A 23,311-nucleotide genomic window follows, 5' to 3' on the forward strand; every position below is an offset into this window, starting at 1 on the left:
CCAGACACACTTGCACGCGCCCACAACACGTCCGAAATATTAGTTTATAGTGGCCGAAAAATGTTCTCGAAATGGGTTGAAAGTTGGCGTGCGGTGTTGTTATGTTGTAGGTAGGTAGCCTGCCAAGTTTTATCGCATTCGGAGTTCGTTTGACGCCCCAATGGATAACTATAGCGGCAATATAGCCGGTCAAAACGTCGGATGTTTTCGGTCTCCGAAAACTGTTGCCGGGCCGTTTCCTCTTCTCTCCTCTCAGTCCAAGCCCTTCTACACAGTCACAACCAACCCCTCCTGAGCCCCCCCTTGCATCAGTGCATCGAACCCCTCGCGCGCGTCCGAAAGTTGTCCCGAACCCGACCCGGGCAGTCATCACCGTTGGGTCCGGATCATCCCCAAACGTCTACAAAACATCACCGTTTTCTTATTTGGACTCCCTAACTATTTTATCCGCGACCGTCCGATTGCGATCGTAGGGACGTGATAGCCTGTACCCTAAGTCCTTTTTGCAATATAAATAGTGGGCAACCCTAAAACCTAGGGATCTGTCCCATCCATCTCTTCGCCGCCACCACCCCACCGAATCCCCCTCGGGATCTCCCCTGCCCGATCCACCGCGCATTCAGCCACCACCGAACAGAGCATCGACCAATCATCTCTGTCCAATCCATCCCCTCCTTCCGATTCAACCAGCTCCTCCTCCTTGCCTCGATCCAGCCACAAGAGAGGAGCTCCTCCTCTGTTTTCTCCTCGAGCCCGCAGCAACAGCGCAGCACCCGAGCGCACCTCACCTCACCGGACATGCTGGACCCCACCTCCTCGCGATGTCGCCTCCTCGATAGCACCACCAGGGCGTCCCTCTCCTTGCCTTCGCGCTTTCATCCATCTCCTCTGGTTTCTCCCTTTCTCACTTTTCTGTCTCTGTACCAGGAACGTGCAGGAGCTCCGCCCACGCCATGGCCGCTGAAGGAGCTCGTCGCCGCCACCTGGTGCTATTCATCAGGCCGCCCCACGCTCCAACTACCGGGAACCGGCTCCCCGTCGTCGAGACCTCCCGGATCTGTCCTGCTGCCGCCCAAGACCTCACCGGGGACCCGTGGAAGCGAGGACCAGTGCCCCGTTCCACTCGCGTGAGGCGTTGACCAGTCGACGCCGCTCGCCCCAGCGCCCCATCGACCGCCCGTACGCGCGTGGGCCTTCTCTGCTTCGTCTTGATGGCCACCAGATCCAAGCGCACCGACCGACCTGCTTCCCCTCCAGATGGGCCAAGCCCATGGTGAAAAACCCCAGCGCCTCCTTTTCCTTTCTGCTGGGCTATCAGATCCGGACCGTATCATGTTTTTCTCATAGAACGTTTTCCTATTTTAACCAGGGTTTTGCACAAACACCCTTGAACTTCATGCATATTTTAACTCACAAACTAAGCATCACATGTAAAAACTTAATATAGGGAACTTGCTTAGAATTTTGTGTAGATTAATAATTTTCCACTTTCATCTATGTTTAAAATGCGGCTTGGTTAAATTTGCTCCTATGTCATGTTAAAATGATTTAATTCATAACTAAATAACCGTAGCTCGGTTTTTAATGAACTTGATATGTAAATGGGGGTAGAAAAATGCCTAGTTTAACATGGTTCACTTTCTTTGCATGTTTAACAACCCTAAAATTGTGTTTAGGGCAGAACAATACCAAATCCATAAATATGCACATGAGGATTTTCCGGACTTGTTGCTTGTTGTTCCGGCCTCATTTAAACTTGCCTAGATAGGTAGTTTTACTATGCTTCACCTCTTGCCATGTTTAACAACATTTAATATTGATGGGTACCTAAACGAGAGAAACTAAATATTTGACCTGGTGTTTCGTCAATATGCAATGGAGTTGCATATTGAGCTCCACTTAATTTGTAGGTTTGTTTATGCATTTTGCCATGCCATGCCTCATTAAACCGGACATGCATCATACTTGTTTTGCATCATGCCATGATTATGTGGTGGTTGTTTACTATGTTGTTTGCTTCTTTTTGGTGTTGCCTCTTCGGGTTAGTTTCGACAACGTCGTGTTTGTGAGGATCCGGTCGGCTACGTCCGTTTGTCTTCTTCATGGACTCGTTCTTCTTCCTTGCAGGATTTCAGGCAAGATGACCATACCCTCGAAATCACTTCTATCTTTGCTTGCTAGTTGCTCGATCTATTGCTATGCCTATGCCGCGATACCTACCACTTGCTTATCATGCCTCCCATATTGCCATGCAAAACCCCTAACCCACCTTGTCCTAGCAAACCGTTGTTTGGCTTTGTTACCGCTTTGCTCAACCCCTCTTATAGCGTTGCTAGTTGCAGGTGAAGATTGAAGTTTGTTCCATGTTTGGAACATGGATATTGTTGGGATGTCGCTATATATACATTGTTTAATTAATGCATCTATATACTTGGTAAAGGGTGGAAGGCTCGGCCTTATGCCTGGTGTTTTGTTCCACTCTTGCCGCCCTAGTTTCCGTCATACCGGTGTTATGTTCCTTGATTTTGCGTCCCTTACGCGGTTGGGTTATAATGGGAACCCCTTGACAGTTCTCTTTGAATAAAACTCCTCCAGCAAGGCCCAACCTTGGTTTTACCATTTGCCTCACCACCACCTACTTTTCCCTTGGGAGTCGCGCTCCCGAGGGTCATCTTTATTTTAACCCCCCCGGGCCAGTGCTCCTCTGAGTGTTGGTCCAAACTAGAGCCCCTTGCAGCGCCACCTCGGGGAAACTTGAGGGTTGGTTTTAGTTGTACGGACTGCTCATCCGGTGTGCCCTGAGAACGAGATATGTGCAGCTCCTATCGGGATTTGTCGGCACATTCGGTCGGCTTTGCTGGTCTTGTTTTACCATTGTCGAAATGTCTTGTAACCAGGATTCCGAGCCTGATCGGGTCTTCCTGGGAGAAGGAATATCCTTCGTTGACCGTGAGAGCTTGTGATGGGCTAAGTTGGGACACCCCTGCAGGGTTTTGAACTTTCGAAAGCCATGCCCGCGGTTATGGGCAGATGGGAATTTGTTAATGTCCGGTTGTAGAGAACTTGACACTTATCTCAATTAAAATGCATCAACCGCGTGTGTAGCCGTGATGGTCTCTTTCCGGCGGGGTCCGAGAAGTGAACACGGTGTTGGAGTTATGCTTGATCGTAGGTTGTTCTAGGATCACTTCTTGATTATAGTTTCTCGACCGTGCTTTGCCTTCTCTTCTCGCTCTCATTTGTGTATGTTAGCCACCATATATGCTAGTGCTTGCTGCAGCTCCACCTCATACCTTTTACCTACCCATAAGCTTAAATAGTCTTGATCGCGAGGGTGTGAGATTGCTGAGTCCCCGTGACTCACAGTTTACTTCCAAAACAGTTGCAGGTGCCGATGATACCCGTGCAGGTGACTCAACCGAGCTCAAGGAGGAGCTCGATGAAGATCTTGTTCATCGTGTTGTTTCGTTTCAGTTGATCAGTAGTGGAGCCCAGTCAGGGCGATCGGGGATCTTTTGCATTAGGGGTAGTCTTCTTTTATTTTGGTTCCGTAGTCGGACCTTGATTGTACCTGGTTGATGTAATGCTATATTTATGTATTGTGTGAAGTGACGATTGTAAGCCAACTCTGTACCTCTTTCTTATTCAGTACATGGGATGTGTAAAGATTACCCCTCTTGCGACATGTCTACAATGCGGTTATGCCTCTAAGTCGTGCTCCGACACGTGGGAGATATAGCCGCATCGTGGGTGTTACACCAACGTCATACTTTCACAAATGCAAACGAGAAGACCGATGCGCTGAGATGTTCTTTTGCCATCCAATGTAGTGCCACAAATGTTTGTGGACATCTGAATTCACTGTGCGATTAGCTTATTTGGAGGAATGGTAGAAACAACATGGGAGGAAATTGAAGTGTACAAATGGCATGGGTAGAAGTAAGGCCAACCCTATTTGGGAAAAAAAATACGGAAATTAGCTTGTCCGGCAAAAGTGAAAAAATTTTGTCTGGCGCACACTTCACGGGACTCTACCGTGTCATGTGACACTGGCGAATAGACATATAAAAACTTCGCCCATTTGCCCGGCATGTCCGAATGGGCCAAGGGATACTAAACATGTATTGTTTGTGTGCCAAAAGGCAAAATAAGTGTGGGAAAAGTTGGGACTGTATGAAGTGATTAAAAAAGCCTGTGGTGTGGACTGTGCAGGAGAAGCAACCCTGGAAGTATTACTCCTTATTCCTGAACATGAATTGGATTTATTAGGTCCCCAGAATACACGAGAGCTGATAGCAATAACTGCGTGGTACTTATGGTGAAATAGATGGAAGTTTGTTCATGAGGGGAAGTTACAAGAGACGTCACAAAGGGAAGTTACAAGAGACGTCACAAACCTCGATGGGATTTCGGGCTATAACATCAAATTAGGTAAATGCCTACTCACCAAAGGTAAAGAGGAAGAGTGAAGGATGGAGCAAACCTCCCATGGGTTTTGTTAAATTGAATGTGGATGCTTCTTTTGATCATGATCAACTAAGGGGCACAACTGGGGCTGTTATCAGGGATGATAGAGGAAATTTCATTGTAGGTGGAAACGGTAAGATCGAGTATTGTGCAGATGCTCTGACAGCGGAAGCACTGTCACTTAGATTTGGTTTATTTTTAGCTCATAAGGCGGGATGCAATCACATTATTATTAACTAGATGAAACCCCACAAGTTGTTGCGGGAATATTTTACAATATATTATAAAGAGATTTGCTTATATGGAACATGAAGATTTGGAATAATACGACAACTAAAATAAAACAAATGGTTTATTGTGTAAAATTATTGTATAATTACAAATATTTATTAAATATGAATCAAATGAGATTTCCATGCATGTTTGCATGTTGAGGTAGCATTTACTTATGCATGGGTGCATGCTAAGGTGGGCCTTTTTTCATCCTTGTTGAATGATGAGGTGGCATGCTTGCATGTTGAGTGAAATAGGTTAGTGGGGGCTAGCTATTTAGATATAGAAGATTCTGACAACATGGAAGTAATTGACACGATGAAAAATGGAGGTCATTCTGCAGGACTAGCGGCAGCAATATTTGAGGATTGTTTTTTCTGGCTTGTGATTTTCCTGTTACCAGTTTTGAGCATTGTAATAGAGAAACGAACAAAGTAGCCCATGAGCTCGCTAGAGTAGCAAAATGTTTCATGACTAGCGATTGGATTGAGGAGCCCATGGGAAATATTGTATCTCTTCTGACACACGATGTAACTATTATCTCTAAATAATAAATTCGATGTTGTTTAAAAAAACAGGACAACCGGTCCCACTCAAAAATCTCTCTTGCGTGACTGCTCCAACAACCCTTTTGGGAAAATGTGTTGTATTCATGTCGATCCGGAGACATGACCAGAATGGGTGATGGGACGACTTCCTATTGCATTGTAGATGGTTGCCCGTCCGTCTACGTGCCCAACATTGAACAAGTGCGGTGGCCGAGAAACCCACTCCGCTACCCGCATTGAAATATGTGATGGCCTGACCGACACCTGATATATAAGTACGCCAACAAGGAAGAAACCGCACCACCCCCAACCTTCCTCCACTTCCACCATCCTTTGCTCTCATCCTTCCTCGGAGGCAATGACGGCGAACGGCAGCGAGATGTGGAAGTGGCTCTCGACAATGCAGAAGAATGAGATGGCAGCCCTTGTCGGGGCTCGCGGCCTCGACGGATGTGACGTGTAGAAGTCAGACTGCCTCTGAGCTCGTCAAAGGAGAGCTTGGAGGACGAGGACAAGATGACGGAGGAGCCGCCCGTCAGCGAGCCAGTGCACGCACTCTCATCGGTCGTCAGCTTCGCGTAGGTGAAGGTGCACTTCAACACCGTCATGGGGGAGGTGGAGAAGGAGCAGGCATCGTTGTTGGTGTCGGCGTTTTGGATGCTATAGGAGGAGCATCGATACAACCTCACCTACTCACGCATCACCGACTAGCGGAGCAGCAGATTGCCAGGGAGCTGGCCAACGAGCAAGCCATCGCGACCATGGTTGTAGAGGGCCTGGGCTTCGTCGATCGACAACGGGCGATGTACGAGTCAGGGTGCAACCACCATGCCACACTGTGGTGGCTTCTCCAGTCCTAGGCAGACACGGACGCATTTGCGGCGCAGGCGGTGGCAGACGGAACACTATCGACATCGGCAGCTACGCATCGTGCGCGTTGCCGATCTTGTTCCGTCGTGCCACAATGACCATGAGGCCGGTCCGTCCACGTTGATCGTGGACCTCACCTCGACCGGTGAAGTCCATGACCAGGTGATGAACTTCAACAAGGAAGAGTCTACCGAGAAAGAGTAATACATGGTTCATTCAAGTGACCATAGCCGGCAAAGATTTAGACTTGGATCACTTTTGCTATGTAAAAAAATCCAATGCCCGTTTTTAATGTAATGTGGAACTTTTCATAAATTTAGTCCGGTTAGCACTGGACATGGGATGTCGATGTGCCCATGACCGGCGAAGATTTAGACTCAGATCACTTTTGCTATGTAAAAGAGATCCAATGTCCGTTTTTTAATATATAATGTGTTGAACTTTTCATAAATTTAGCCCGGTTAGCATCTGACGCATCCGCGGACGGATATGGAGTCTAATTTAGGGACGATGTTGGAGATGCCCTTAGCAAGAAGGGATGCCTTTTTTCTGACATAGAGAGAGAGACCAAGTGAAATAAAGTCAATGCAATTTTGAAGGTGCATACACGTACTTTTAAAAAGGGGCATAAAAGAGCGATTTACCTTTACTATTGTAGTACTAGATGACTCACTGCATTGACGCATAGATCAGCTGCAACCATGAAGTTATGCAAACTATGGGCAGCATGTTAGCAACCACTCGCTTTATGAATTATCCCTAGAGGGCGTTACAATGAATATAAATACATGTGGGAACACCAAGAAGAAACGGACAGGCTAAGCAACATGGATAAATACACCTGGACCATGGAAAGTTCTTGTTGGTGTTGGTTGCACTTAGACATGACCTTGGTATCAGAAAGGTCAGGCGCGAGCATTGGTTTTGATAATGCAATGAAGAAAGGCAATAAATGCCAACATCCCTTCGTCGAGGCACATCCCCTCACGATTTCAGTCTAGATATGGACCCCACCCCGCTGATTTTTGTGCTGTGGATCTGGTTGCGCCCTTGGCGCAAAGATCAATTGTAGCCTAGAAGCCAAACAATCTATTAACAACATGTTTTATGAATGACTCATGAACGGGCAAAAACCAAATGAAAGCGAGAAGTTAAGTGAACCATTTGAAGGATGTTTTTCTTGAATCGTCTACAAACGATTATATTTGTATTGCATTCACGATGATTATTGCCTATGGCTTTCTTTGGCGACACATAAACCGGGCACCGTACCCAAATCAAAGCACCATACTATTTTCAATGATCATCAAGCTTGCCAGACTAGCCGGTACCGTGTTTGTTGCTCTCACGAATTTTAAAGCCGCATTCGGTCTTCTTTTTTTAGAATGAAGATGCCAGCAGCATCCAGCTTTAAATTAATAAAGCCACACACGACAAAGTTAACAAAGTACCATTCAGACATAAAATCAAAGCAGATGTGTCCCAAATTAGGAAACATATGACAATGAAACCCAATCACGGAGGCTCATATTAGACCCAAAATAAACTGCTCCCCTAAGCAGACGGAGGCGGTGCACATGCGATGCTATTGATGTTGCGTAGATGTTGCATCTCCATGTCCAATCCCTCAGAGTCCCGACGCTTCCCCAACAGACTCCACTGTTGCAATAAGATTGTGCATTTGTAAATCACTTCAGCAGGGTGGGAGGGAAACAAACCCTTAATAGTAATTTTGTTGCGGATGTGCCATAATGACCAGAACAATGCCCCAACGCATGTCCACATGACATGGCTAGCTTGACCGTGCAGTGACCCTAGACAAGCGAGAAGATCAGCGCCCAATCGAGGTTTCCAGTTAACTTGCGCCACCTCGCGAACAACGCACCAGGAGAACACTGGGAGGTGACATCTAATGAACGTGTGATTAGCATCTTCAGGCGTGCCGTCCGTCCGAGGGTCCGTTGCGGCTAGCAACATCACTAGATGACGGTTGTCGGTTGTGAAACATCTGCCACATGAAGATATTTACTTTTAGCAGAGTGCGCGCTTTCCAATGACCCCTCGCAACATCTAAGCCCGAACCTTGAGTGAGTTTGGTGTATGGTAACTTGACAGAGAACTTGCCTGAGGTGGCCACTGATACTTCTCCAATGTATCTATAATTTTTGATTGCTCCATGCTATATTATCTTCTGTTTTGGACATTATTGGGCTTTATTATTCACTTATATATTATTTTTGGGACTAACCTATTAACCGGAGGCCCAGCCCAGAATTGCTAATTTTTTGCCTATTTCAGAGTTTCGCAGAAAAAGAATATCAAACGGAGTCCAAACGGAATGAAACCTTCGGGAACGTGATTTTTGGAACGAACAAGATCCAGGAGACTTGGACCCTATGTCAAGCAACCAACAGGGAAGCCACAAGGTAGGGGGCGCGCCTACCCCCCCAGGCGTGCCCTCCATCCTCGTGGGCCCCCTGTTGCTCCACCGACGTACTCCTTCCTCCTATATATACCTACGTACCCCCAAACGATCAGATACGGAGCCAAAACCCTAATTCCATCGCCGTAACTTTCTGTATCCACGAGATCCCATCTTGGGGCCTGTTCTGGAGCTCCGCCGAAGGGGGCATCGATCACGGAGGGCTTCTACATCAACACCATAGCCTCTCCGATGAAGTGTGAGTAGTTTACCTCAGACCTTCGGGTCCATAGTTATTAGCTAGATGGCTTCTTCTCTCTTTTTGGATCACAATACAAAGTTCTCCCCCTCTCTTGTGGAGATCTATTTGATGTAATCTTCTTTTGCGGTGTGTTTGTTGAGACCGATGAATTGTGGGTTTATGATCAAGTTTATCTATGAACAATATTTGAATCTTTTCTGAATTCTTTTATGCATGATTGGTTATCTTTGCAAGCTCTTCGAATTATCAGTTTGGTTTGGCCTACTAGATTGATCTTTCTTGCAATGGGAGAAGTGCTTAGCTTTGGGTTCAATCTTGCGGTGTCCTTTCCCAGTGACAGTAGGGGCAGCAAGGCACGTACTGTATTGTTGCCATCAAGGATAACAAGATAGGGTTTTTATCATATTGCATGAATTTATCCCTCTACATCATGTCATCTTGCTTAAGGCGTTACTCTATTCTTATGAACTTAATACTCTAGATGCATGCTGGATAGCGGTCGATGTGTGGAGTAATAGTAGTAGATGCAGGCAGGAGTCGGTCTACTTGTCTCGGATGTGATGCCTATATACACGATCATACCTAGATATTCTCATAACTATGCTCAATTCTGTCAATTGCTCAACACTAATTTGTTCACCCACCGTAAAACACTTATGCTCTTGAGAGAAGCCACTAGTGAAACCTATGGCCCCCGGGTCTATCTTCATCATATTAATCTTCTAACACCTAGTTATTTCCTTTGCTTTTTTACTTTGCTTTTATTTTACTTTGCATCTTTATCATAAAAATACCAAAAATATTATCTTATCATATCTATCAGATCTCACTCTCGTAAGTGACCGTGTAGGGATTGACAACCCCTTATCGCGTTGGTTGCGAGGATTTATTTGTTTTGTGTAGGTGCGAGGGACTCGCGCGTAGCCTCCTACTGGATTGATACCTTGGTTCTCAAAAACCGAGGGAAATACTTACGCTACTTTGCTGCATCACCTTTTCCTCTTCAAGGGAAAACCAACGCAGTGCTCAAGAGGTAGCAGCCACCTAGCCATGACACGTTGTCCTAATCGTCCATTAACACAACTCCAACTACGTGCTTGCACAATGTACGCCACATTCCCATCTCTCTAGGGAAAGCTACCTATGAAATGCCACAGAGGGGGGTTGGCATGTAACGCCTCTGCCATGGAGATATCCGAATCTACATCCAGCTCATAGAGGCCTTGGAACTCCATCCATAGTGGTTGGACATTGATCCATGAATCAAACCAGAAGTGCGTGGAGCGGCCATTACACACGAGGAATTTGGCCCCCAATGCGAAAGCCGGTTTAATCGCCCGGATCCCATCCCAGAACGGCGATCCCATCCCTCTAGCTTCGAAGAAGGTGCCATTGGGGAAATATTTAGCCTTCAGAAGCTCTGCCCAGAGTCCCAACTTGTTTTGGGCAAGCTTCCAGATCCACTTGGCGAGCAGCGCAACGTTCATGAGTTTGGAGTTAATCACACTGAGACCTCCATGACACTTAGGGAGGCACACGACCGCCCACTTAGTACTTACGTTTGGACCCAGCTCCCTCCGAAAATAATCGGGACCACGGGGTATCTAACTTGGCGTGAACTCCATCTGCAAGTAGGAACAACCCCATGAGGAATATGGGCGGCGAGGACATGCTCGAGTTGGTAAGGATGAGGCGGGCGCCTGATGACATGAATTTGCCCTACCACGGGCTGACGCGGTTTGCTACCTTAACACATAGGGGATCCCAATCCTCTATGGTGAGCTTCTTGGGTGCAATTGGGAGTCCTAGGTATTTAATTAGAAGGGAGCCGACAGCAGTTAAGCCAATCAGCCACTTGCTTGCACTCGGCTTCGTCCAACCCTAAAGGGATGACTTCACACTTATGGAAGTTGATCTTCATGCTAGAAATTGCCTCAAAATCTTACAGAATAAGCTTCACCATGGCAATGTTGTGGACGTCGGACTGAAATAAGAGCATGTTGTTGTCAGCGTACGGTAGCTGCGATAGGCCAACCAAAATAAGGTGGGACACCACACCCTTGAGATGGCCCGCAACCCCCGAGACCAACTGCATTATATGGTGCACCCAAGCCGCGTCGAAACCCTTCCTAAGAAGAACCTTGCGAAGGAACTTCCAATTGACCTGATCATAGGCTTTTTCAAAGCCTAACTTGAACAGGATCGCCGGTTAATGCGTATGTTTCACCTTGTGGACTATTTCTTACAACACTACTGGGCCTTCGAGGATATTTCGCCCATGAATGAAAGCATATTGGCACCTATCAATGGTTCAGTGCACAATAGCGTCATCCTAATGCCGCATACTTTGGCACAAATCTTAAAGGGGACATTGATGAGAGGAATAGGCCTAAATTGCTTAATCATATCCGCCCCATGAACCTTTGAGATAAGCGACAAAATGCCAAAGTTCAGGCGAGCAATATCCACGGGCCGCGCAAAAAACCATTGCAAATGGCAAAAATGATGTCCTTAAACATAGGCCAGAACTCTTTGAACATCGCCAGCGGCCACCCGTCCGGACCCGGGGTCATGTCGCTCTTCATCAAGCGCGAGGCTGTGTTGATCTCTTCCTCGGAAAAGGCCAGTAGAAGGGAGTCATTTTCTGCTTGCGACACCTTCTGATCCTGCCTCCACAGGTCAGAGCTCAGACCTGCATGATTGGGTTCCTATGATCCCAACAACTATTTGTAAAAGTCGTATATGTGATTGGAAATCTCAATCCGGGTGAGTAGGAGTCCTTGCTCCGACTGTAGCGGCAGGACCACACACTTCCTTTTACGACCATTGGTGAACACATGGAAGTAACCCGTGTTAGCATCACCCTTGAGCGTCCACCTGAGCCCATCCCGACGTCGCTAGTATTCTTCCCCCGCCCTAATGATAGCCAACACTTTGTTCTCTATGGCGTATCTGTAGGCCCATTTGGACTCCAAGAAAGCCCGAACATTGGCCTGTTGATCCAACACGACAAGTTCTACCACACGGCTAGCCCGAAGCAGCTTATCCCCGTGCCCCCTGTTAGCCCCCCTGCCATGCAGGGCGGCCCACAAACGCGCAGCCGAAGCCACCCAAGTGTCAAGAGGCCCCTTAGGTGACCAGCCGGCCACGCGCGCCGCCTCCCACTTGGACAATATCATCTCCTTGAAGCCATCCACTTCAAGCCATGCCGTTTCATAGAAGAACCGTGGGCTGCGGCGAATCCTATCCTCCCCTGAGACAAAATGAGGGGGATGTGGTCTGAGCCTATGTGCGTCTCTACAATAAGATTGCAGAGCGGGAAGAGCATTTTCTAGTCCAATGACACAAAGACCCAATCCAGCACACTCCAAACACGGTTCGGCTGTCTGTTGGTCCAAGTGTATCGAGCCCCCTCGCGCCACTTCCCTCAAAGCCATTGAAGCGATAGCATTGTTGAACATCGCCTCCCTAGGCCAGTTAATGTTATCATTGTTTTTATGTGGCCCGAGTGGATTAGGTTAAAGTCCCCTCCCACTACAATGGGAAGAGCAACCATAGAGACCTCTTCGACCTTAGCCTGGATTTCCCCCAAGAAATCCGCTGATCTTGTGTGATTAGCAGGCCTGTACAATACCACAATCACCCACTCCCTAAGTGTTGCATGATTACAAATGTGAGCAGACAAGAGAAAGGTCCCTTTATCCTAGGAGATAACCTCACAAAAGTCCTTGCTACATCCAAGTATTAAACCTCCTAAGTGGCTAGAAGCCGGAAAGGATCACCACATGTACCGTTCAAGAGGATCAATCAAAAGAAGATTAAGATGTGTGAAAGCTGATTTGATCGTTTCCTGTAACACCACTACATCGATAGCTTCCGCATGCATATAATATTTAAGCAACGTTTTACGTCCTACGTGCTTGAACCCGCGAGTGTTCAAAATAGAATACGATTGCGGATGCGAACTCCCCTGGAGCTCACAGCTTTAGCCACGCGCCTCACCTTAGGTCGGAGAGGAGATGGAGAGGAAGCAGCCTCAGCTGCTAGCTCTGCCTCTATGGGCACAACCAAGGTGGTTGCGGAATTCCCTAATTCCGTTGCCACCGCTGCAACTCTGGCCGCCACAGCCTCATTAAGGGCCGCCTGCGCCAATTCCTTGGCTTGGAGCAGTGAGACAAATTCGCTAGAGGAGCCGCCGCCCTTATGTACAGTAGGGTCCGTACTTTTGCTAGTGCAATCTCTCAACAATGCTAATATAATTGGATCATATAACGACCCCTCAAAGTGCGATGAAGAAACACTTCAAAGTTCCTATCTAGCAGAGAACATAAGAAGAAATCGTTTGTAGGGTACGAAACCACCTCGAAGCTATTCTTTCCGATCAATCTATCCAAGAGTTCGTACTAAAATAACACCAAGTAATTTCAGATTCATAATACTCAATCCAACACAAAGAACTTCAAAGAGTGCCCCAAGATTTCTACTGGAGAAACAAAGACGAGAACGTGCATCAACCCCTATGCAAAGATTACCCCAATGTCACCGCAGGAATCTGCGAGTTGAATGCCAAAACACATATCAAGTGAATCAATATGATACCCCATTGTCACCACGAGTATTAATATGCAAGACATATATCAAGTGCTCTCAAATCCATAAAAGTATTCAATCTGATAACAACGAAATCTCAAAGGGAAAAACTCAATTCATCACAACAAGATAGAGAGGGGAAAACACCATATGATCCGACTATATTAACAAAGCCCACGATACATCAAGATCGTGACATCTCAAGAACACGAGAGAGAGAGAGAGAGGTTAAACACATAGCTACTGGTACACACCCTCAGCCCCGAGGGGGGACTACTCCCTCCTCATCATGGTGGCCACCAGGATGATGAAGATGGCCACCAGAGATGATTCCCCCCTCTGGAAGAGTGCCGGAACGGGGTCTAGATTAGTTTTCAGTGGCTACAGAGCCTTGCAGCGGCGAAACTTCTGATCTAGGTTTATTTCTGATGGTTTCTCTATTTGTAGGATTTTTGGCATCAGTTTCATGCGAAGATGGGCCTCGTGGAGAGCACAACCCACCGGGGCACGGACAAGGGCCTAGGCGCGCCCCGGTGTCTTGTGCCCTACTCCTTCACCTTCTGGTCCTTCCATGAAGCTTCGGGGGTCTCTTTTGTTCCAAAAAATTGTCAAAAAGTTTCAGCTCATTTGGAGAACTTTCATTTCTGCACAAAAAACAACACGATGGTAGTTCTGCTAAAAATAGCGCCAGTCCGGGTTAGTTCCATGCAAATCATACCAAAACCATATAAAATTGTTGTAAATATGGCATTAATACTTCATAAATTATAGATACGCTGGAGGCGTAGCAGCATCCCCAAGCTTAATTCCTACTCGTCCTCGAGTAGGTAAATGATAAAAGAAATAATTTATGAAGTGTGAATGCTAGCATAGTGCATAAGTTTGATCAATGATAATTTCAATCACTTTTCCTAGCATCATAACAGCAACTCTTTCTCATAAAACTCATCATGACAAAGTAGCAACCAATTCATATGTTTAGAAACAATGAATTCTCTTGAAACTCAACAACCTATATTCTTAGTCCCCAAACAATTGCAATTCAACTTATTCAACAGAGTCTAAGTAAGAGCTCCACATACTCAATCATCGTATAGTCTTCCATGATTGCTACTAGTCAAAGCATATTCTTAGAACAAATGACATCCATCGAACACAGAGAAAGATAGGGGCTTAATATTTTGCCTCCCAACTCATTTATCATAGAGATAATTGCCAACAATAATAAATCATGATCAAATATATTTGACTGGTCATATGTGCCTAGATCTTTCCCCACCACATGATGCTTTCCAACTAGAGAGTAACTAAGGTTGAAATGGGAATGCATACTATTGACTCTTGCATAAAAGTAAATACTGAAAAGTAAAAGATAGGACCTTTGTAGAGGGAAGCGGAGGTTGTCATGTGCTTTTTATTTGGATGCCCAAGCTCTTAATGTAAAGGAACGTCACGTCATATTGCCCCTTATGATAGCAACCTTTATTATGCAGTCCGTCACTTTTATCACTTTGCCATCATAAGTTCGTACAACGCTCAATTTTCTCTTACAATAAAATATCAAACATATTTAGGAGCAATTTTTATTGCTTTATGCACCAATGACAACTTACTTGAGGGATCTTATTCAATCCATAGGTAGGTATGGTGGACACTCGTGGCAAGAAACTAGGTTTAAGGGGGTTTTTGGATGCACAAGTAGTATCTCTACTTAGTACGAAATTTTGACTAGCAAAAGATCCTAGGCAAACACCACATGTTGGAGGACCCATGACAATATAACTTCTATGCAAATATACACAACCATAACTCATTATGTTGTCTTCCTTGTCCAACTTCAACTAATTTTCTCAAGTTTGAAAATAATTAATGGGTATTCACAATCATAGAAGATGTCCAAGATAATATATTTGCATGTGAAAGTTCTCTTCCTTATAGTAATCATTCATGAATTGCTTGTATGGCCAATACTGTGATGTCAAACTTCAAAAGATTTCACTTTCTAAACCCAATGTGAAGCTAACACTAGGCATGATATAATTTCAACTTCATGATATTCAATTAATTCAACAATTTACTCATAGGATATAAGTAAAGCACAAGAGTAAATGACAAGGTACTCCAAAAAGATACAAGTGAAGATCAAGCGAGTAGTTAAGTAAATAGGTAGCTAATTGTGGACTCTCTCTTATTTAAAGACGTTCAGATTTAAGTATTTTATTAAAACAGCAAGCACAACAAAATAAAATTACATTCCAATAATAGCACAACTCATGTGAAGAAGTAAAAACTTAGGCTCAACCGATACTAACTGATAATTGTTGATGAAGAAAGGTGGGATGCCTACCGGGGCATCCCCAAGCTTGAGCTTTTGTGTCTCCTTAATTCCTTTTATATCACAGTTTTCCCAAATCTTAAAAACTTCATCCACACAAAACTCAACAAGAACTCGTGAGATACGTTAGTATAAATCAATGCAAAATCTTATCATTATCTACTGTAGCAAATCACGAAAATTATTATTCAACATTGCATACTATATGCCTCTGCATATTTAATACTCCTATCCTCAAATAGAATCATTAAACAAGCAAACATATACGAACAATGCAACCATAACAACAATCTATCAAAACAGTAAATTCTGTAAAGAATGCAACAACATTCATACTTTTGTAACTCCAAAAATTATGAAAATTTACCAAAATGTAGAAAATTTAATAGATATTATTGTGCAAATTTTTTTGAAAATTTTATCACATTCTGACTTTTCTCGGGAATTTTTGCAACACCAATAAACTTTCTGTTTTCAAACAGCAACATGTAGACTTGCAAAATAAGCATGGTAAAGGCTATCCTTGACATTTTTATTGAAAAGAAAGATGCAAAACATTATTATAAATAGGATCAAGCAAATCAAAACAAAATAAAATGATGCTCCGATAAAAACTCATATCATGTGACGAATGAAAATATAGCTCCAAGTGAGGTTACTGATAATGTTGGAGACGAAAGAGGGGATGCCTTCCGGGGCATCCCCAAGCTTAGTTGCTTGGATATTCCTTGAATATTAACTTGGGGTGCCATGGACATCCTCAAGCTTAGGGTATTTTCACTCCTTATTCTCATCATATCGATATCTCACCCAAAACTTGAAAAATTCAATCACACAAAACTTAACAGAACTTCGTGAGATAGGTTAGTACGATAAAGAAAATCATTCACTTTGGTACCGTGAAAGACAAGATTCATAATTTTTATCACACAATGCCTACTGTACCTTGTCATTTCCACAATTTATATTGAGTAATATAAGCCATAGAAACTAGATAACAAGCAAACTATGCATTGAAACATAATCTGTCAAAAACAGAACAGTTTGTAATGATCTGGACAACAACCATACTTCTGCTACTCCAAAAATTCTGAAAAAATTCGGACAACCTAGGAAATTTGTATATCAATCCTATGAAAATAGAATCAGTATTTTATCATGCTTCTGTAAAAAATGAAAATTATTTTACTGGGCGCAAAAGTTTATGTTTTTCAGCAAGATCAAATCAACTATCATCCATAGTATCCCAAAGGTCTTACTTGGCACTTTATTGAAACGAAAGCTATAAAACATGATTACCACAATAGCCTAATCATGTGAACACACAAAAACAGTAGGGGTAAATGTTGGGTTGTCTCCCAACAAGCACTTGTCTTTAATGCCTTTTAAGCTAGGCATGATGATTTCAATGATGCTCACATAAAGATAAGAATTGAAACATGGAGGGAGCATCATGAAGCATATGACTAGCACATTTAAGTATAACCCACTTCCTATGCATAGGGATTTTGTGAGCAAACAAATTATGGGAGCAAGAATCAACTAGCATAGGAAGGTAAAACAAGCATGACATCAAAACTTTCAACATAAAGAGAGGAAACTTGATATTACTGCGATACCTAAAAGCATATGCTCCTATCTCATAATAATTTTCAGTAGCATCATGAATGAATTCAACAATATAACTATCACATAAAGCATTCTTTTCATGATCCACAAGCATAGAAAATTTATTACTCTCCACATAAGCAAATTTATTCTCATGAATAGTAGTGGGAGCAAACTCAACAAAATAACTATCATGGGATTGAAAATTAAATCATGATGGCATGTTTCATGGTTATCATTATTCAATATGGCATACATGTCATCACCATAATCATCATAGATAGCAACTTTGTTGTCATAATCAATTGAAACCTCTTCCGAAATAGTGGATTCATCACTAAATAAAGTCATGACCTCTCCAAATCCACTTTCGTAATTATTAAAATACGATTCGACACCCTCCAAAATAGTGGGATCATTACTACCTAGAGTTGACACTCTCCCAAACCCACTTTCATCAATATAATCATCATCAATTGGAGGCATGCAATCATTATAACAAATTGGCACCTCAAATCTTGGGGGACTAAAAATATCATCTTCATCAAACATAGCATCCCCAAGCTTATGGCTTTGCATATCACTAGCATCATGGATATTCAAAGAATTCATACTAATAACGTTGCAATCATGCTCATCATTTATGCCAAACATTTTATAGAATTCTCCTTATATCAATTGAGCACAATTTTACTTTCCATCATTTTCATGAAATACATTATAAAGATGAATAATATGAGACCACCTCAATTCCATTTTTTGTAGTTTTCTTTTATAAACCAAACTAGTGATAAAACAAGAAACTAAAAGATTCAATTGCAAGATCTAAAGATATACCTTCAAGCACTCACCTCCCCGGCAACGGCGCCAGAAAAGAGCTTCATTGACGGGATGTGAGTGACACTTACCTAACCTCCCCGATAACGGCGCCAGAAAAGAGCTTGATGTCTACTACGCAATTTATTCTTGTAGACTCGTGTTGGGCCTCCAAGCGCAGAGTTTTGTAGGACAGTAGCAATTTTCCCTCAAGTGGATGACCTAAGGTTTATCAATCCATGGGAGGCATAGGATGAAGATGGTCTCTCTCAAACAACCCTGCAACCAAATACAATAATCTCTTGTGTCCCCAACACACCTAACACAATGGCAAATTGTGTAGGTGCACTAGTTCGGCGAAGAGATGGTGATAAAAGTGTAATATGGATGGTAGAAATATACTTTTATAATCTGAATAAATAAAAACAGCAAGGTAGCAAATAGTAAATGAGCACAAAAACGGTATTGCAATGCTTGAAAATGAGGCCTAGGGTCAGTACTTTCGCTAGTGCAATCTCTCAACAATGCTAATATAACTGGATCATATAACCACCCCTCAAAGTGCAATGAAGAAACACTCCAAAGTTCCTATCTAGCAAAGAACATAAGAAGAAATTGTTTGTAGGTTACGAAACCACCTCGAAGCTATTCTTTTCGATCGATCTATCCAAGAGTTCGTACTAAAATAACACCAAATAATTTCAGATTCATAATACTCAATCCAACACAAAGAACTTCAAAGAGTGCCCCAAGATTTCTACCAGAGAAACAAAGACGAGAACATGCATCAACCCCTATGCAAATATTACCCGAATGTCATCGCGGGAATCCACGAGTTGAATCCCAAAACACATATCAAGTGAATCAATATGATACCCCATTTTCACCACGAGTATTCATATGCAAGACATATATCAAGTGCTCTCAAATCCATAAAAGTATTCAATCCAATAACAACGAAATCTCAAAGGGAAAAACTCAATTCATCACAACAAGATAGAGAGGGGAAACCACCATATGATCCGACTATATTAACAAAGCCCGCGATACATCAAGATAGTGACATCTCAAGAACATAAGGGAGATAGAGATTAAATACATAGCTACTGGTACAAACCCTCAGCCCCGAGGGTGGACTACTCCCTCCTCATCATGGTGGCCGCCGGGATGATGAAGATGGCCACCGGAGATGATTCCCCCCTCCGGCGGAGTGCCGGAACGGGTTCTAGATTGGTTTTTTGTGGCTACAGAGCCTTGCGGCGGCTGAACTTCTGATCTAGGTTTATTTCTGATGGTTTCTCTATTTATAGGATTTTTTGGCATCGGTTTCACGCAAAGATGGGCCTCAAGGTGAACACAACCCACCGGGGCATGGACAAGGGCCCAGGCGTGCCCCAGTGTCTTGTGCCCTACTCCTTCATGTTCTGGTCCTTCCATGAAGCTTCGGGGGTCTCTTTTGCTCCAAAAAACCGTCAAAAAGTTTCAGCTCATTTGGAGAACTTCCATTTCTGCACAAAAAACAACACCACGGTAGTTCTGCTAAAAACAGTGCCAGTCCGGGTTAGTTCCATGCAAATCATACCAAAACCATATAAAATTGTTGTAAACATGGCATGAATACTTCATAAATTATAGATACACTGGAGACGTATCAATGCCAAGGAAGGATTTTGACATATTTGAGGAAGATATGACCCAAACAATTTATGAGAATTATTTTGGAATTTTGGGAGTGACAGAACTATAGGTTGCTTCACAACCTAGGGTTCAAAGGGTTATTCCCTTAAAAAGGAATATTCCCTAGAAAAAGAATATTGAATTAGGTCAAGGATTAAAATGACTTGATCTTGGGATGATGATGAGGATGACAAGCCACTGTAAAACCTAGGAATACATGATCTTCCCAAGTTTCAGAACCACATAGCCACAGAAAAGAAAATCAAATCAAGAAATTCAGGAAAATCATCAGAAAAAGAAAAGGGCAAAATCCAAGGTGTTACAAACCTTCCCCCCTTAATGAAATCTCGTCCTCGAGATTTGGTTGCTTAGGGATAAATAAATATTCCGACTTGAAGAAACTATTTCCAACTCGGGTTTCTCCTATTTACTTTCTTATAATGTTCCCACTAAATTGGATCTGACTGACTGTCTTGATCTGCGGTGGTTTGCTTCACCGTATCTGACATACCGACGGGACTTACCTCATATGTTCCTGTTCATACTGACTCAAATTTTCCTTCATATATGTTGGCTTAGCTGAGGTCCGAAAGATTATCTTTACTGACATACGTGTCCTTCTTGATATTGATCCTTGCTGGAGACGTTATTCACGTATCGGGTACCGAGAATATTCCCCGGAGTGGGGAACACATCTTCCCGTGGAATAAAGAATCTCTTCTATCCAGGCATCGGGTTGCTCGAATACATGCATGCCTTCTGGGTTCAAAACAATGATGTGAATCATACATGTTCTTCTAACAGATTCTGACATCTTGCAGGAGTTTCTGAATTATCTTGTCTGGCTTCACAGTCTTGAGTATCCAATTTGTACCAAAGGTTCGACTGTCGCTTGACGTGACTGATAGAAAATGAACCATCTCCTGGTGATAACATTTGCAGACTTGACTAGCGGTGATCTTGGCAAAGAATCCCGCTCACGGCAGGCTATTCTTTAATCTATTCCCATATGTGAGAGCACATGCTTTGTGATTTAATACTCTGATTCTTCATTTTGACGATATTCTCATGTGGATAGTAGGTCGTGTGATACTTTAGCACGGTTACTGAGGTCAAGATATTGAGCTGTCCTTGGGTCGGACTTGACAGACTCGGGTATTCAATGCTGATAGTTTTGAGCATACTGGGGACTAAGCTAATTGCTTGATATGAGGTCTTGTATCGTTGGTCTTGCTCCTTCATTATTATTTTCTTTGTCTGGATCTTTTTGCTAACAGAACTTGGCCACATATCTCCTTTATTATTTTTGTGACCTTGAGTACTGTCATATGTAATATTTTGCAATTCATACTTTTATCTCGAGTCTCGGGATATTTATCCGGTTCATGTGTGCATATATAGATCTCATTACTGTTGTTGACTATGCCAGACAGTGACATGATGAATAACATCACCTTGTCGGGTGTGCGGTACTGATCTTGATAATTACTGCCAAGATGGTCTCTCAACATTGTCTTTCTTCAAGACTTGTCAATTCTTGCATCACCCACTGGTTTTCTTTCACTTGCATAACCGGCGAGGTTGTCGGATGCTTACCATGAATTCTTCCTTTGTTCTGACTGATTCTTATTTCTGTCCCAACTGTTGCAGATCCGACTCTTGGGAAACACTGTCATATGCTGACAATTCATTGTTTAACATCTTATACCAGTGTCGTACTGAAGAAGATTGGGTAGCTTGCGTTGGAAGCCACCGGGATATCATGCCGAGGAAGACGGGATGGCTTGTGCTTGAAGCCTTCGGCGGATATCTTGCTGAGGAAGACTGGGTACCGTACGTCATAAGCTTCCCCCCTTAAAGACTTGCTGGGGAAGACTCGGTACCTTATGCCAGAAGCTTTTGCAGTACCTTATCGAAGAAGACTGAATACCTTGCACAGGAAACCATGTATACCTTACTGATTGTAACGCCCACGATGCGGCTATATCTCCCACGTGTCAAAGCACGACTTAGAGGCATAACTGCATTGTAAGCAATGTCGCAAGTGGGGTAATCTTCACACAACCCATGTAATGAATAAGGAAAAGAGGTACATAGTTGGCTTACACTCGCCATGTCACACAATAGCATAAATAACATTACAATCATCCAGATACAATCAAGGTCCGACTACGGAACCAAAATAAAGACAACCCCAAAATGCAACAAAGTCCCCGATCGCCCCAACTGGGCTCCACTACTGATCGTCCGGAAAGGAAACGTGGTATCGTCCTGATTCCTCATCGAACTCCCACTTGAGCTCAATCGAATCTCCTGGAGCGGTATCATCGGTCCCTGCATCTGGTTTTGGAAGGAATCTGTGAGTCACGGGGACTCATCAATCTCACACCCTCGCGATCAAGACTATTTAAGCTTATAGGTAGGTAAAAGGTATGATGAGGAGCTGCAGCAAGCACTAGCATATATGGTGGCTAACATATGCAAATGAGAGCGAGAAGAGAAGGCAAAGGCACGATCGATAACTATGATCAAGAAGTGATCCTAGAACAACCTACGTTCAAGCATAACACGAGACCGTGTTCTCTTCCCGGACTCCGCCGAAAAGAGACCATCAAAACCACACACTCTATTGATTCATTTTAATTAAGTTAAGTTTTAGGTTTTCTACAACCGGACATTAACAAATTCCCATCTGCCCATAACCGTGGGCACGGTTTTCGGAAGTTCAAATACCTGCAGGGGTGTCCCAACTTAGCCCATCACAAGCTCTCATGGTCAACAAAGGATATTCCTTCTCCCAAGACAATCCGATCAGACTCGGAATACCGGTTACAAGACATCTCGACAATGGTAAAACAAGTCCAGCAAAACCAGCCGCATGTGCCGACAAATCCCGATAGGAGCTACACATATCTCGTTCTCAGGGCACACCGGATAAGCAATCCGTACAACTAAAACCAACCCTCAGGTTTCCCCAAGGTGGCGCTGCAAGGGGCTCTAGTTTGGACCAACACTCATAGGAGCACTGGCCCGAGGGTTTAAAATAAAGATGACCCTTGAGTCCGTGGAACCCAATGGAAAAAGAGGCTAGGTGGCGAAAGGTAAAACCAAGGTCGGGCTTTGCTGGAGGAGTTTTATTCAAGGCGAACTGTTAAGGGGTTCCCATTATAACCCAACCGTGTAAGGAACGCAAAATCAAGGAACATAACACCGGTATGACGGAAACTAGGGCGGCAAGAGTGGAATAAAACACCAGGCATAAGGCCGAGCCTTCCAACCTTTACCAAGTATATAGATGCATTAAAATAGACAAGATATAACAATGATATCCCAACAGTAAACATGTTCCAACAAGGAACAAACTCCAATCTTCACCTGCAACTAGCAACGCTATAAGAGGGGCTGAGCAAAGCGGTAACATAGCCAAACAACGGTTTGGTAGG

This window comes from Triticum aestivum, chromosome 5A (genome assembly GCF_018294505.1).
Source record: "Triticum aestivum cultivar Chinese Spring chromosome 5A, IWGSC CS RefSeq v2.1, whole genome shotgun sequence".
Taxonomy (NCBI): Eukaryota; Viridiplantae; Streptophyta; class Magnoliopsida; order Poales; family Poaceae; genus Triticum; species Triticum aestivum.